Here is a 10537-nt window from a genome sequence, read left to right on the forward strand (position 1 = left end):
AGGAAGGAAGGAAGGGAGGGAGGGAAGGAGGGAGGGAGGGAGGAAGGAAGGAAGGGAGGGAGGAAAGAAGAGAGAGAGAGAGAGAGAGAGAGAGAGAGAGAGAGAGAGAGAGAAAGAGAGAGAGAAGAGAGAGAGAAAGAGAGAGAGAAAGAGAGAGAGAGAGAAAGAGAGAGAGAGAAGAGAGAGAGAGAAAGGAAAGAAGGAAGGAAGGAAGGAAAGAAGGGAGGAAGGAAGGAAGAGAGGGAGGAAGAAAGGGAGGAAGGAAGGGAGGGAGGAGGGAGGAAGGGAGGGAGGAAGGGAGGGAGGGAGGGAGGGAGGAAGGAAGGGAGAGAGAGAGAGAAAGAAAAGAAAAAGAAAAGAAAAGAAAGAGAAAAAGAAAAAGAAAAAGAAAAAGAAAAAGAAAAAGAAAAAGAAAAGAAAAGGAAAGAAAGAAATGATGAGCAGTAATATTTCAGAAAAGCCTGGAAAGACTTACATGAACTGATGCAAAGTGAAGAGAGCCGAACATTGTATATAGTAACAATAAGTTTATGCGATTATCAACTGTAATGAACTTGGTTCTTTTCAATAATGAAATGATTTAAGGCAGTTTCAATAGACTTAGATGGAAAGTGCCATCTTCATTGAGACAGAAAACTATGGAGATCAAATGTGAATCAAAGCATAGTATTTTCATCTTTTTGTGCTGTTGTTGTGTTTGCTTGAGATTTTTTTTCTTTTCCCATGTTTTTTTTTCGCTCTGCATGAAAATTATGTTTAGAAGAATGGCACATGTTTCACCTATATCATATTGTTTGCTGTCTTGGAAAGGGGATGATGGGAAGAGAGGGAAAAAATAGAAGACAAGATTTTGTAAAGTTGAATGTTGAAATCTTTGCATGTATTTGGGAAAATAAAATTTTATTTTTTTAAAAAGGAAGTATTTGTTGAATTGAATTGATCTAAATAACCAAACAGAAGCCAAAAGTCTAAATATCAATAGTTGGATGGGAAAATAGAATCCATGTATTCTATCACCCTATTTAGACATATGAGAAAAATGAGGCATGGAAGTTAAGTGGCTAGTTTGATGTTACAGGCATAGTCAGGGGCAGAGCCAGCATACAAAGAACTGTCTTCATATTTGGTGTTTGGAACTCTTTCAACTGCACTAAATGTTCTCATTTGGTTCTTTGTTTTGTGCTCAAGGGCCTCCAGATGGCTCTCTAGCACTGATACTCAGGGCTTTTATGAAGAATCAAATAGATTCCAATGCCTCTTTTAACTATATTTCACTCTGGATGCCTAATGGAGGTTACATCTAAATGAGGAAAAGACCATTTTCCATCCTCTCCAGTCTTAGGGAATAATTTCTAACTTAAAAACAACTTAGCCCTAATAAAAATTTGTTGATTTGTTTACCAAAAGGCTTTAGGAGTCAGTAGGCCCCCAGAAAGATAGGCTTCTTCCCAGGCCCAGTATTTCTGCTCATGTTCTGGCCAAGCAAAAACTCATCTGTGGCTGTTTAGTGAAGATAGTGCTCAAAATATACAAGAATTGGTTGTTTTCACAAGAATCCTCTCAAGCAAGAGTCCCTGACTGTGGTCCCATCATAAGGGATAATGACCAGTTCATTGCCACTTCTCTTCTCCATCAGAAAACAGGCCTATATGGGGATGACTTTGAGGTTACTTCTTGGATCTTGGCACCCAAAGCATCTTAGAGTGAGAAGATCCAATACTGTCCCCATGATGAAGGGACACTTCATGACACGATATTTATTCTATATATACTTATTCATTTCTTCACCTTCTTCATTAGATTGAAAGTTTCTTAGGAGTAAGGATTATTTGTTTTCTATATTTTTATACCAGTAGGCACTTAATAAATGCTTATTAGTTAATTGATTGATTGTGGCACAGAATAAGCACTTAATCAAAGCTCCTGCAGTGATTGATGAAACTAAAGTATCACATCAAGGTAGGGCTGGACCAAGGAATAAAGGGCTTTACAAATATCACCTAATTTCATCTTCACAACAACCCTGAGAGTTAAGAATGATTATTATTTTCATTTTACAGATCAATAAAATGAGGTACTAATGACAGTACTAATGAAGCAATTAGGCAAAAGCCAAAAAAGGAATGGAGTAGCGGTCATCATCCGTAAAAGAGTGGGGGGAAAGGCAGTACAAAACTGAATGAATGATAAATGCACAAATCCAAGGCAAACCATTCAATGTCTATGCTCCAACCCCTAACACTAGAGTGGCCAAAGTTGACCAATTCTATGAATAATTACAATATCTTCCAAAAAACCATCAAAATGTCACATTCATCATAAGAAATTGGAATAATCCAATAAAATAAATCAAAACATAATTGGATTAACAGGCATCAGTAGATGATCAATATAGAAATCAAATTAATTAAATACTTTTGCAGCCAAACATGGAGAAGACCCTACAAAACAAGACCCTGGCACAGATCATGAACTTCTTATTGCAAAATTCATACTTATATTGCAGAAAGGAAGGGAAACCCTCATATCTTATAGGTATGATCTAAATAATATCCCTTAAAAACTAATGGACTCTAAGTAATCTAAGTGAATGAATAGGTCAAAGAACAAACTATGGAAAACACTCATTGATGTCATTTAAGATCATAAAGCTAATTTGACCCAATTAATATTAGTAATATCACATGCAAATAAAGCGTCCAAAATGTCCATTCTCTCTGATCCATGCTAAACATACAAAATCAGTGCTAAAAAGAAAAGACATATATACCAAATATTTACATACACACTTGATAGCACAGCAAAGAATTGAAAACAAAGTAGACAACCATCGATTGAGAAATGACTGAACAAACTGCAGTACATAAATGTAATGGAATATTATTCTTAGATGAGAAATGTGTGTGATCAGTATAGAGAAGCATAGAAAAATCTGTATGAACTAATGAAGGATAAAGTATATAAAATCAAGAAAACAATATACATGATGAGTACAACAATATAAATAGAAAGAAAAATCATAAAATAGTCAAAAGTGAATGTTGCAAAATTACAGGGGGAAGCTTGACCCCATAGAAGAATAAAGACAGAGTTTCCCACAGTCCTCCTTTACAGAGGTCTGTAATATAGAACACTATATATGTTATTAGATTTGTTTTCTAAGTATCCATTTTTTTTTGCCAATCTATTGAAGAGCATATTCCTTGAGGGCTGGGGTATTCTCATCGATGTCAAGTCCTTTAGAGACTGATGTTTTTAAAAGGTTGGGCTTTAAATGAAGAAATAAGGGAGTAAATGCGAGATCTCAATTTAATAATTTGCATTAATACAATTATAAAACAATATCTCTGACAACGTGGATATCATGATTATTCTCCTTTTAAGAGGTGAGAAACTAAGCCTGAAAGAAGTCGTGACTGCCAAGAATGACAAAAAGAGTAATCCTGAAGCAGGATTCAACTTCAGATTTTTTCATTCCTGCTTTCTATTCACTACTCCCCATCAGTGGACATTCAATCTTGTCTCTGACAATGCTAAGTAAAGAGCCTATTAGTAGTATTTCAGATAATGGCTGTTTTATTGATTGATTACTACTTGTATGACTATTAAGCTCTGAAAAATCTCAATTCATATATTTGTAAAATAGAAATAATAATACTGATAGTACCTTAGGGTTATAATCAGAAATTTGCTTTGCAAATTTTAATGATTCTTAATCACAATTTTGAGACCCTAAAAAAATCCCTAAGTGAAGTAATTGGAAAACAAGAATATTCCTATGGAAACCAAAGTTCTGCTATCAAGATACCAGCTAATAAGCACTATTTCCTTTGAGCTTTCTCCATCCCCCTGAGTCAGAGATGCCCAGGAGAGTAGATCTTAATATCATTATGCTGCCTTAGGAGTGCTCAGGTTTGGAATCTTAAAGAGATGCCATATTAGAGTACCAGACAACCCGGAACCAATGGAAACATGGGAATCCAAACTGAGAATGCTTTCTCTAAAAAACAGTACCTACTTCAGTATCTTTGAAAAAGAAACCAAGCCTGAAGGATCAGGGTAAGAAAGACAGAGGAGTGGCTTCCACATCTGGGCAGAATTTTCTCATGTTCAGAGAAGCACCATTGAAAAGGGTATGGGAGAAGAACCTGATTGGCTGAGCAATTCTTCCAAGAGATTTTCAAGAGATCTGAAAGGGAAGTGATGGATCATCTCCAAAAGTCACAAATCTTGAGTTCTGCTAACTGAAATGGAACTGTACCTTCTTCATTTTAAGAGAAAAACTGGGACACAAAAAGTTCATTCAAACCAATAGTTTATTGAATGACAAAAGGAGGTGTATTAAATGAAAGATCCTTTCTGATTCTTAAATCTATGATCCTATGGCCTAGGATATACAAAGTGTGGTGCCTTTTTGGTGGAGGATGGGGGGGAGGACAAAGATTGAGAATACAGTCCTTAACTTTACAAAGTATGCATTCACCTGTGAAGGGGCTGACGTGGGGGGTACATCATATATAAAAACAAATATGTATATGTTGTACAATAACTAGAAGCAGAGCAGAAATCAAAAATTGTTATGAGAAAATCTGAGGACACAGAAAACACTTTCATTTGGAGATAGCAGAGCAGAGAGTAGTATATCTTGAAAGAACAGAAAGATTCAGAAAGGTGAGGTGAGGGTCAAGTGAATTATAAACTCAACAGGCTTGTGAGCTTGTTCATATTCATAGAGTAAAGGTGGACATGACCATTCTTTTGGTGAGAATTTCAATTTCAAGTCTTTCACCTTTGGCAAAAAGTGTTACAAAATCAGTAGTAAGTAGGAGAGGGCATGGTGTAGGGGTGTGGGAAGGATAAGTAAGCAAGAAAGGAAGGTTATGGGGGAATAGGAAGGATGTGGTTGAACAGGATCGGGTAGATGTGAGGGTGGTAGGAAGCGTGTAGGTGAGCTGGAGCAAGCAGGATAGCAAAAGAGTGGCAATCTGAGCAAGTCACAAGGGAAGGAGTTGAGATGCTGGTGGACTACATTCCGATCACTAGTTGTAGTTCATGGGATGTAGAAAGGGGGCACTTAGAGAATAGTTAATTCTGAGGATCCAGGTGTACAGGAGATCCAGATGTAGAGGTCCTTGACTCAGGGTTATGTCCTCCAGAATAACTTGAAGTAGAAGCTTACTTTACCGCAAAACCACACAACATTCTAGTATCCCGAGTCAACATTCCAGAGCTCCCACCCACATTAGACCTCCTGACCTCAGTTTATCCATCTGTAAAATGAAGCAGTGGAATTATTGAGTCATCAAGTGTCTTCCTATTTACTTCTATGTGACTCTGAGACACTGACTTCAAAGCCATTGTTCATTTTTCTAGAAGTTACAGCTTATACTGCATAATTTAGTTAGCCTCTCTGACCTTAAGTTTATATATAACCTTGTCTTTTAAAAATGCTATTTGAAAAAGGATATCAATAAATGGCTGTTTACAGGTCCTGATTCTAGTGGCAGAATCACATTTCTAATGTCAGTTTACACATCTCCTAAGCAATGATGTTCTTGTGGGATGGATCATTTTGACCTTGCCCAATTCTCCATGACTCCATTTTGAGTTTTCTGGCAAAGATACTCCTAAAGTTGTTTGTCATTTCATTCTTTTTTTTTCTCTTTTTGTCATTTCCTTCTACAGGTCATTTTATAGACAAAGAAACAGACTGGGTGCTGCTATGTTCACTATGCAACACATGCTATGTTCACTTCTTTTTTCTGTTTTTTTTTTTAATCTCTCCCATGTTTTTTTTCCCTTTTGTTCTGATTTTTCTCTCCCAACATAATTCATAAAGCAATGTGTATTAAAAATTAAATTTAATTAAAAAATAAACTTTAAAAAAAAGAAAGAAACTGAGGCAGGATGAAACAAGATGCAGTGACTTTCCTAAGGTCACCCAACGAGTCAGTGTCTGTGGCTATTTTTGAAGTCAGAGCTTCCAGAGTCTTGACCCTCTGTTCACTGTGCCACAAAATTAAGGAGGGATTTTAGGAACCAACTTGTTTGATGTATATATTCTGAAAAGATGAAGAAAATGAATTCTAGAGAAAAAAATTAGTTGTCCTAGGATTACTAGGCAGGAAGGAAAGCATTAGCACCCAGGTCACTTGGCCCCAAATGCACTCTGATTCCCACACTGCTTCCACAATGCTCTCCTACTTCTTTAAGTTTACATGGGAAGAGAGTGTTTTATAATTCTGTTTAAATAACAGGTTGTGGTTTACACAAATATGTTTGCAAAAGTTAAGTAGTTCTGAAATAAGTTCAGAATTCCAGTAAGTATGTACCCAATACAAAGAAGGTTGAGTATTTCACTCACAAGATCACAAAAGGATTGCAAAAACTTATGAAAATGATTAATCTACAATAAAGAAATGCTTGTATACTTACCAATTAGTAAATATTTTAAAAGCAGAGGGAGTTGTAGTGCCTAAATAGAATTCAAAAAACATTGGCAAAGATTGGCAAAGCATCTGATATGAGCAAAGTTCCAAACGTGTTCTAAAAAGTCCTGAGGCATACCAGCATCATGAACAAATTCCCAAAAGCCTTTTCCTCTAAGTTATGACATTAAAAATAAATTTTTTTTAAAATTTGTGACAGAAAGAAAAAGTGATGAACCAAGTGCTGATTTCAATAAAAAGTATTGATCATAGCATATATTTGTACCTAGCTCTTTATATTTTTTTAAGTCTTACTGCTAACTTGACTACAATTCATCTTTTCAAATGTAATTATTGATTTGTTCAGTCAACAAATATTTATTAAACATTTCCTATGAGGCAAGTACTCTGCTAAGTCCTGGAGATACAAAGAGTTCAATTTTATAGAAAAATAAGTTTGTGAAAATTTCTATTACTCAAAATTTCTCCATTAAGCAAATTCATAAAGAATCACTTCTGGCCATTGGGTCACAGTTCAGGTAACGTTGTGTCATCATTTCTCCGTGGAAGCCAACCTTAATAAGATACAAAATACTTTTAAAGGAAATAAAGTAACTCAAATTTATATAACCCTTTAAGGTTTACAAAATGTATTCTTAACAACACACCTCTATGAGGCATGATTATTCCTATTTCACAGATGTAGTAATCAGTCTCTGAGAGTAATTTCCCTCTGGCCATTCAGGTAATAAAACTATGGAACAAGATTTAAATTGAGGTATTGTAACTGTTCCTCCTAAGGTCCTTGTATGTAAAAGTTAAACTTAAGCCAAGGTGAAAAAAAGAAGAAAAAAAGTGTTACTGTATTGTCAGATATAGCTGATATGTTGAGTAATTTTTGTTAAACCATTTTTTGTCCTCTTTTTTATTTATAATAAAGGATGGCTCATTGGATAAGGGAAGAGAATGGATATATTTGAAAATGAAGGTATGCATGCAAAAAAAAAAAAAAACATGCAAAATCCCTCTGTGTATATATACTGACATCAACAAAAATTAAATTTTAGAAAGATAAAAAATATCAACATAAAAGTAGAGAATATTTTATTCCTAAATTTGAGTAACAGTAATTTCACTCTGGTCCTTTTCCCTCTCTCCTCTATCTGCAGTGATGTGATAGCCATGACACAAAGCAATATCACAGTGGTGACCGAGTTCATTCTGCTGGGATTTTTTGTTCAGCAAAAAGGGCAATATGGCCTCTTCCTTGGGTTTCTCATCATCTATGTAATAACTCTAGTGGGCAATACTGGCATGATCTTACTTATCAATACTGATCTTCACCTTCACACTCCCTTGTTGTATTTTTTTCTTCAATATTTGTCCTTCATTGACCTGTGTTATACCTCTGTCATCACTCCCAAAATGTTAATAAATTTTCTCATGTCTCACAAGTCAATCTCATTCTTAGGATATCTGATACAATTGTATATGTATGGTCCATTTGCCACCACTGATATTTATCTTTTTGCGGCCATGGCCATAGATCATTATCTGACTATCTGTTATCCCCTCCATTATCCACTGATCATGCCCCTAAAAGTCTATATTGACCTGGTCTCTGCATCTTATTTCATGAGATCCCTGTTTTCCACCGTACATAATTGTTGGCTTTCTTTATTACCTTTCTGTAAATCCAATACAGTCAATCACTTTTTTGTGATGTTCCCCCAGTCCTGGCCCTTGCCTGTTCCAATATTACCATGAATGTCATGTTGTTGCCAGTCAACATAGGTTTCAACTTACTAAGCACTCTGCTGGTTGTATTTTTCTCCTAGGCATATTTCCTGGCTGCCATCTTGAAAATGCACTCTGCCTCAGAGAGACACAAAGACTTCTCCACCTGTGCTTCCCATCTGATGGCTGTGACCTTTTTCTATGGAACTCTTCTCTTTTATATGTATTTGCATCCTTCTTCTACTGAATCTGAGGAAAATGATAAGGTGGCCTCCATATTTTATGGCATCATCATACCCTGATTTACAGCCTCAGAAACAAAGAGGTCAAAGATGCACTGAAATCCATGAGAAAGTGTTGTTCATGATTCTAGCCTTGCATTTCTGTGGCTTGGTCTCCAGAAGTATCTAGACAAAAGTAATCTGCCTCCTTCCCCCATGGCTAAAAGTATGGTGGCAAAATTTGGAAAGATACATTGGAGTGCTAGAATAATCCTTGCAAAAACTTCTAAAAGAAACAGAACTTGAAAATTTTAACATAATTATTAGTACCACATTAATGATGACAATATAGGTAGTGGTTGGCTATAGATAATATTTACATGTCATTATAATGTTTTCACTTGGTGAGGAGATGCGCCTGTGAATTCATCATGATATAGAATACTGCACTGTAAAATCCATCCACTAATCTCTACTGATGTCCCCTGGCAACTTGTTACTTAATTTGTAATTCACAGTTTCAGCTAGCTACTTGAAGCACTTGAAAATTTAATGACTTATGGTGGTCACAAAACTGGAATGTGTTTAGGATAAGAAGTAAACCCAGATATGAAAACCTCTTAAAAATGGATTAAATCTTCATTGGTTTTCACACTGCCTGGACATGACCCAAATACCAATTTTAATCACAATTTTCATCTATAGGAATGAAGAATGGGGTATTCTACAACACCTACAGCAGCACAATTATGGATTAGCACAAATCCCTGACATCATAAAGACTTGTATTGGCTTAAGCTAAAGAGGCAAACAGTGACCAGAGGACTCCATATCCCATAGAAAGGTATTCCACTAGCCATTGGCTGCCAAGAAAGAGGTTAATCTGGCATGACAATTTTGTTTGTTTGTTCATTTTTTTTTAGTAGGACAATTTGGATTAAGTGACTTGCCCAGAGTTACACAGCTAGTAAGCGTTGTGTCTGAGGTTGGATTTGAAGTCTAGTCCTCCTGACTTCAAAGCCAATGTACTCACAAGGTGATCAGAAGAAGCAACACAAAGACACTCTCAAGGTATGTCTTATGTCTTAAGAACTTCAAAATTGACCATGTGACATAGGAGATACTGACACAGGACTACCCAGCATGGCGTGCCTTCATCAGAGAAGGTGCTGTGCTCTATGAGCAAAGTAGAATTGAATTAGTCCAGAGGAAATGTGAAATATGCAAAATTAGAGAAACTATCCTAAATGTTCATATGGACTATTTGTGTCCAACCCATGGCAGAGCATTCTGAGCTTATATTGGTTGGACACCACAATGTAACCCCACTCTAACTTAGTGGTATCATTTTGTTCCTTTTTGAGGACAAAGAACAATAACCAAACAAATAGCTGCCAAGTCCAAGGCCCATGTACTCCATCTGACACAAGGTTATGTTCATATACCCTTCTGCTTCTTTTCCCTAGACTTCAGTATGGGTAAACTAAGACCTTGAGAAATACACTGAAAATGTTAACAGGCTAGTGAGAGATGTTGCATCTAAATGAGGAAATTTACATGATTCAAACCTCTTTGACAAATGTTCTTATCAATTCACTTATAGTAGCTAGGTTGTGCAGTAGATAGAGTGCTAGGCTGGAGGCAGGAAGACTCATATTGTTGAGTTTAAACAGGGCTTCAGACACTTAGGTGACCTTGGTCAAGTCACTTAACTATGTTTCCTCATCTGTCTAATGCCCTGGATAAGGAAATGGTGAACCACTTTAGGATCTTTGCCAAGAAAACCTTAAATGAGCTCACAAAAGATAGGATACTCCTGAAAATAACTGAACAGTATTCACTGAAAGGAAACACTTAAGAAGATCACATTCTATTTCTTATGCAAAGAAGAAATGGTTTGTTTCTACTAAGTACAAATGGTTCTATCCAAGCACCAGTGCTAATTGCAATTTAATAAGAGCCACTGACTAGGGTGCTATCAGGAGAATCATTGGTCAGCCTATTTCTTTCCACCTCTGCTGAAAAGCAAGAATTCTTGATGATATAGGAAGTGATATCTAAGAGAGATATGGGCGAGAAAAGATCTGAGGGTTTTGTGGATTGTAAGCTAAATATGAGTCTTCAGTGAGATATTACAGTCAAAAAAAAAAT

At 36.2% G+C, this 10537-nt stretch overlaps 1 pseudogene; it reads left to right on the top strand.

Annotated features, from left to right (window-relative positions):
* Positions 1 to 7610: 7610 nt before the first annotated feature.
* LOC127541601 (putative olfactory receptor 5AK3) lies at positions 7611 to 8532 on the top strand (annotated as a pseudogene).
* The last annotated feature ends 2005 nt before the right edge of the window (positions 8533 to 10537 follow it).

The sequence above is a fragment of the Antechinus flavipes genome, chromosome 6 (genome assembly GCF_016432865.1).
Source record: "Antechinus flavipes isolate AdamAnt ecotype Samford, QLD, Australia chromosome 6, AdamAnt_v2, whole genome shotgun sequence".
NCBI classification, from domain to species: domain Eukaryota; kingdom Metazoa; phylum Chordata; class Mammalia; order Dasyuromorphia; family Dasyuridae; genus Antechinus; species Antechinus flavipes.